At 39.2% G+C, this 7,317-nt stretch overlaps 1 long non-coding RNA gene across 1 annotated transcript; it reads right to left on the bottom strand.

Moving 5' to 3' along the window:
• Positions 1–521: 521 nt before the first annotated feature.
• On the bottom strand, positions 522–4,751 carry LOC119141518. Its single transcript, XR_005101944.1, has 2 exons — positions 4,645–4,751; positions 522–1,953 (listed from the first exon to the last, which is right to left on the bottom strand). It is a non-coding gene; the product is annotated as an uncharacterized LOC119141518 (long non-coding RNA).
• Between the last annotated feature and the right edge of the window lie 2,566 nt (positions 4,752–7,317).

Raw genomic sequence — 7,317 nt, 5'->3', positions numbered from 1 at the left:
TCCTACAACAGGTTGTCTGATTAGAGAGGCTAAAAAATTATCAGCAGGCCTGCTTGGACTGTCAATCTCCCATTCATATCAATAGCAAACTTTCTTTTCGTTTCCAGGAATCACCACCTTCAAGTCACTGCTTTTTTCTTTGTATTTAATTCTTTCCCGTTACACGTGTTAGGCCCGCATAGCCATTTGTAACGCCTACACCGAGCTGCCCTGCAGAGTCATTTGATGTTTCAAGGCTGGCATAAAACATTTGAGCGTGAAGGCTGATCTTTTGCATAGCACTGGTGGAATATTTTTACATTTGTGTACATCCGACACTTTTGACTTTTTTTTTTAAACAAAAAATTAATTGGGGAAAGAAGGAAAAGAGCACTACTACATAAGTAAGAACTAAACATCAGTTCCTTGCTTGCCTTTAGAGCACCTGTCACAGTAGGGTCCTGATGGGGGTAGGTAGCAGTAGCAGTTATCATCAGCTTACAAAGGAGCTAATATTGTATAAAGAAAGAGTCACAACGCAATTGTTGTACCAGGTATTTACTTTAGAAGAACAGATACAGCTCCAGTGACTTCATTAAAGCAATAATTATTTACATCACCTAAAGGTCTAGTCCCCCAGGAGACTGACCTATTTATTATCCAATGGTGTCTTTTCAGTCTCCCTCTCACCGTTTTAGCCTGCAAAGATCAGCCTGTACAGTTTATCTTCTTTTTATTTACCTTGGTTCTGGTAGTGTTGCCTAATTTAATGATCGAGTTGTTAAATTTTCCTGATTGGGCTGTATCTTCCCCTGATTTAGTGACGCCCTTCTTGAGTGCAGTTGTTGCACACTTTGCTGATTGAGAGGCATAATTGAATTTAATAAATGGAGAGAGTTTACTATCATTTTTGCATATTTTATTATTAGGGAAGATTCATATTTTTCAGTGCCGGTTTATTCATTCCCCTTATTTATTTATTTTTGGCAAAGCCAGCTGCACAGACAACGCTTGTTCAGCTGCAAAACTCCGCTGACCAAGCTGTACAATTCAGGCATTGAACTTTTGAATCTTTTCCTTATTAAGGTGCATATTCTAGCAGTAGAAATTCCAGATGCTTTTTGCTTCAGCAGTCTGGGCTTATGTGCTAAGCTGTCGACAAATCTGTTGGGGATATCATTTGTTTTAAGACCACTAAAGTGCATTTTCTATAGTTTCAGCTATGGTTTTAGATTCTTTGATAAAGCAAATAAAGATGCAATCAGTTTCTTTGTAAATCTCCCTATTTTGCATACAGTAAGTGGCACAAGCTTTCCATAACCAGCAGCTTCAATCTTTGGAGAAGCATTTATCCTACTATTTGAAAGAAAACCTAAGCATTTTGCTATCTTAGATTCTGAAGACACAGCAGGTTGGAAATACTGTAATTCCTGTTCAGTTTATTTTGCATAATATATTGGGGAAAAACAAGCTTGCAACTGGACTGGGAAACGCAGAATGTAATAGCTATATAAACAGTGATAATAGGCGGCTCAATCAGCAAAGAATGCAGCATGATTATGTATAAAATTTCATCCACTAAAGTTCACAGCGTGATCAGGAAAGGAGGCAGCCAATCAACAGAGCATAGAGCTCTACTGGGAATGAATATGTTTTGAAAACTCAGCTACCCAGAATATTCAATGGGATCAGCAAAGTTCTAAAAGGGGCATTTGAAGATAATAATGGATATGGCATTATTAGTGAGTAGAATGACACCCCTTAGCTTGTCCTGTTTCCAGTACTGTGTTCAAAAGAATTTGTTTTAGGTTCCTGGGAATGCAAGTTAATGTGCACGCCGTTCACGGTGAGAGTCCTTGCTAGGACTGGTATAAAAATCCGTTACTGCTACATGCTGAAGAATTTGCTTCATTAGATCCCTGCTGTGTTTTTCTTCTGTTCATATTTGCAAAGTCTGCCATCTTGACCAGCACCCTGAGAATCAAGTGAAGAATAAAAGAGGAGTATATGAGACCTAAATTTTCCTCTGTGAAGCAATAGCAAGTTCATTGACCTTGAGGAAAGGGCACTCAGTAAAAATGTTAGCAGTTATCTCTATGTTACATAAGGTGCATCAGTCCCACAGAATGCTCAAAGCCTCAGTTGGCTCACAAAGCACATTTCTCACAGCATCAAAATTGCCATCTATGTCTTCCTAACCTCTAGTGCATGTAGTTTGTTCACCATATGTGCCCGGGTGATCTGGAGATGAACTGTTGGGACTACCAATCAGGATGTCAGCTTGGATGCATACCCTGATACCCTAAAAAATAGTTGAGTAACACGCTCCATATGGACCACTCACTAACCACTAAACACAGCTTTAAAATACCACAAGATTGAAAATCTCATTCTGTTCTGGGTTTCTGAGACCCTAACCTTTCATGTTTCTCATTTTAATGTAAAAAGCAGGTATTAGAAACAAGTTTCTGAGTACCCCAGGACATTGCTAGTCAGTGCCATCAGGTTTTAATCTGGAAGAAAAACTTCACACCCTCTAGATGTGTGTCCTCATGCATGAGATGAATGGAAATATCCAGATTCCTGCCTGTGATATGCCAAAGGTGAAGGCATTAAAGAGCTGAAGGTAGAAAGCTACCACAGCAAAAAAATCCAGCTTTCATTTATTGATGAGATAATTATTCAGACTGTAGATAAACCATGCCCTGTGGCTGACTTCAAAGCAGGTTCCTCCCAGTGCAGGCTGAGACCAACAAAGCCAATTGGCTTGTAGATAAAGCTAAAGGAGTGCTTCTGGAGTGGAGCTGACTCTCGCTGTTTGCAGAGTAGTTACTTAGCCTCAGAGCCATGCACAGGATGAGGTGATGTGGTGATAGCTGAGGATGCATTTACATTAACAAGCAGGGTGATGCAACTTTAGTAGATATGCAGAATCAGCTGCTGCCCTAAGCCCAGTACCAACACCATACACCTTTTGGGTTTTGTTGTTTTTTTTGTTGGTTTTTTTTTTTATTATTATTATTATTCAGACTAGCCCTAGGCTACTTTCATAAACACAAGCTACAGGAGGCACATTAGCTGTTCTATTATACTTTATGACTGGGATCAGTTTTGTCCAAAACAAGACCCGGGTCACACCCTCAAAACTCACTCTGTGCAAAGTGTAGTCATTGAGAAAGATTCAGGTCACTTCAGAAATACACTCCTGTTCCAAACTAAATTGTCAAGGTAGACACACCCTGAGCCATGTCAAGTCCTGAGGCTTTTCCGTCACGTATAGGATGGAGAACACTAGCTGTCCAGAATACAGGAATTGTAATGGAGAAGATTTTTATTTTTTTTCCAAAAGAAATTTAAGACTGAATAAATTTAATTATCCTGGGATGACATAACCAAAAAGCCCAGTACAAGCTAGGATCTGTGTGGCTGCGGAGCAACCTTGATGAAAGGCATCTGGGGGTCCTGGTGGACAACAAGCTGAATATGAATCAGCAGTGCACTGCTGCAGCAACAAAGGCAAATTGAATCCTGGGCTGTATCCACAGGTCCATTACTAGCAGATATAAAGATGTGATCATCCCACTCTACTCAGCACTTCTAAGGCAGCACTTGTGGTTGTGGTCCCCATAGTTCAACAAAGATATGGACAGACCAGAGGGAATCCAAAGGAGGGCCACAAAGATGACCAAAAGAACTGGAGAAGCTGCCCTATGAGGAAAGACTGAAAGAGTTAGGTCCTTTCACCCTGGCGAAAAGAAAACTCAGGGGGGGACCTTATCACTGTATTCCTGTACCTAAAGGGTAGCTACAAAAAGGACAGAGGCTCTCTCTTCACAAGGAGCCACAGGGAGAAGAAAAAGGTAAATGGGAGCAAGCTGCACCCGGAATAGATTCCTCTGGATATAGGAAAGAAATTTTTTACAGTAGGAGCAATTGTTCACTGGAACAGCCCCCGCCACCAGGGACATGGTGGAGTCCCTTCACTTGAGTTTTTCAAGATGCAATTGGACAGTGTGGTGGCACCAGATGATCTTTGTAGGTTCTTTCCAACCTGCACTGTTCTGTAGTTCCATGATTCTATGATTCTATGTTTTAAACATATATATATATATATATATAGTATTTATATGTATTTATATATTTTTGTATATTTATATGTATTTATATACCCCCTCATACACACATATATATCTGTAAAGGAGTATGAAAGGTTCTACCTTCCCTTGTGAAAGATATGCTAAACTATATGTTATTTCACAGCCATTTCCAAAGCCACCCCCAAGTTACCCCCAAACTGATGCTGAAAACAGTTGACTCTCATGTAGGCAGCACCAAAGAAGTCCAACACTTGCTGTAGTAATAGGCTGTTATGCATCACAAGATACTGAGCCCAAGGCAAGAGTTACTGTCTAAAATTCCACGACAGGCACTATGCAAGAGGTCAGAGCACATAATCATAATGTTCCCTTCCGGCCTTAAAATCTATTAATCCGAGGTTTTCATTCTACTGGGTATTGAGCACAATTTGCTACAACAAAAACTGAATTCAATTTACCCAGGTCACACAGAAAAACTGTTGTTTCTAAGATCATAGTTAGACAGATTTTCGCATGATAGCAGATGAGTTCATGTACCAAAAGCAGGACTGCAGCAATCTTCTCTTACCTTTGTCTTGGATCAGCCTACTAGCTGAAATCTCTGATGAGTTCCAATGACTTCAAAAGTTCGATGTTTTAGAAAGAAAAGCCAGTCATTAAAGCTAACAAATATAGATGGAATCTCTTGTGTTGTTGGTTTTTTTTTTTCCTGGATAGCTGAAAGGGTCAATAAAACATAAGACTCCTCTCATCCTATCCTTTTTTACAGTATGTTTTGCTATATCTAACTTAGTACTGAAAAACAGTCTAATTTAAAAATTATCACCATAAAATATGAATAAAACATATGCTAAATGGATTAAGAACTGGCTAACTGTCAGATCTCAAAATGCAGCACTCAGTGTTGTATGATCCCAGGATTTAGGAGGGAGCTATTTCTAATGTGGTTCGGTAATTGGTGCAGCATTATTCAATATTTTCATCAATAAGTAAATAAGAAATTGCTACAGCTTAAACCTGCAGATGACGCAGAGATTGATAGGATGGTAAGTAATGATGGGGACAGGGAAATCATTTGGCTTTCTCAAAAAACGACAACCATATAAACATAAGCTTCATTGCAACAGATGCCAAGGTCATACCTTGAAAAGGAAGGTCCAAAACCTCTTTGCCTTCTTTAGAAAGAAGACCCTGAACGCTTTTGAAAACCAGAAACTCATTGTGGATTCTCACGTTGATTTTTTAAAAACACGTGTGTAATATGCCTATGTAAACTTTCATTCAGTGTCTAAACTGGAGAATAAACAAGAATCATTCTGTAAATGATACCAATGAGATTAGAGTTGTGACAGTCCTGAGAAATGAAGGTGCTGACATAAAGCAATGGATAAAGAAGTCTTAAAAATTATCATATGGATTCAAAAATGTTCTTAATGAAGGATTAAAGATACTCAATTCACTTAATTTTCTGAAAGGAAAACCAGGAGGTGACTTGATTAAAACATAGGTAGGACAAGGTAGGATATGTAGTTTAATCTAAAGCAATATGACAGAAGAAGCACAAATGACTTGACACATTCATACTGCCAGACAATCAAATTTGGAGGGAGGCACAACTTTTTAATAGTAAGGGTCATAAACTATCAGAACAAATTACCCAAGTAAGTAATAGATTCCTTGTGTTCTCATGTCTTCAGAAGTGGTAGGGATGCCTTTTGGGAAGGTACGTAATCAAATACATTTAATCCAATGCTGAGCAGTTTGGTGACATTTAATAAATTGTGATATGGAACTACCCACAGGAAGAGTGAATGTGAGTGTCCCTTCTGGCTTTATCATCTCTGCATTTATTATTTCAGATTATAATGGGCTTCCCACAGGATTATTGGCTGGAATCCTACTCTCCTTTTAATGACAGGACATGCTGAAGAGTAACTTAAAAATAATAACAACAATAAAAGGAATCTAAGTTCTAGGATTCCTTTTATTTCCAGTTCCTCCATCCCCATCCTTCACAGCCATAATGGGACACATCTAGGTGTGTGTTACCACAAGATAACTCTCATCTTGGGTCATTGAAGCCGCTCGTCTTTGCCTTGTGTTTCACACTTCCCCAAAGGCATGTGTTATCTCAGCATAACACACACCTTGTTGTGTCTTATTTTTCAGCTCCAGAAGAGACCTCAAAAATAAATAAATAAGTCACCGAACAGCACAGGAAGAATTGAAGGGTGTTTTTCCCCTAGTGTTTCTTTGCATTTGTGTGTGCATGTGTGCCCGTGTATGCGTGTGTGCATGTGCATATGTAGTATATGCCTCTTGGACTTCTTCAGGGGAGAGGAAGGGAGAGAGAAATGCCTGGAAGAGAGAGAATTAAGAAATGAAAGAAGCACAGAGATAAAGCAAGAAAAACCATGTCAAAACAGCAGCACGGCTTCGTTACATAGCAACAACATAGGTTTGGGATAATAGGTTCTGATGAAAGAGTCCCGAGAAAATTATAAACGCATTTGCACATGCACACAAACTAACAAATAAATGTCTAAGAAAACAAAACATACATAAAGAAGAAGACAAAAAAAAAAAAAAAAAAGAAATCAAAGTGAGGACAAACAATACCTGCATAGAAGAACAGTGTTTATAAAACCTGGAAGTAGAAGGAAACAGAGGTTTCAGAAAAAAAAAAAAACAAACCAGGATTAGGCAAAGCAAGCAGAGAACGCTGGTGTCACATATTCAAGGAATGCCTTCTTTCCCCCTCTTTTCATATGCTGTGTTTGAGTTGTGACAATGAGGCAGACTGGATCATACAGGTGAGTGAGAGCAGGAGTGAGGTACTGCAGTGGCAGATTCATTTACATGGTTAAAAAAATGAAGGCCAGAACTGTACTGCACTTCATTTCCTCACAGTCCTTATTTCTTAAACTAGTTAGAGATACCTTAAAAGGTCCTGATAAGCAAAGCATAGCTGGCAGAGACAACTGCTATCTAGGAAGAAACTGTCTATCAAAATCGTTAATTGGCTTCGCAAATACCAGTACTTTTTTCACAGTTGGTTTTTGTGGGATTCTTTCATCTTTGACTCAGCCAGTAACACACTCCAGGTCACTAAATCAAGTTCTCCACATCACAGGGCTCATCAGCACTTGCCAATAGGAAAGCCTTGGGCTGATGTTGGCCATGTCAGCTGCAGAGCTGAGATGAATCTGTATGTATGAACAGAGGTCTGCATTTAAACTGC

This window comes from Falco rusticolus, chromosome Z (genome assembly GCF_015220075.1).
Source record: "Falco rusticolus isolate bFalRus1 chromosome Z, bFalRus1.pri, whole genome shotgun sequence".
Taxonomy (NCBI): Eukaryota; Metazoa; Chordata; class Aves; order Falconiformes; family Falconidae; genus Falco; species Falco rusticolus.
This window is presented reverse-complemented; position numbering and strand designations above follow the sequence as displayed.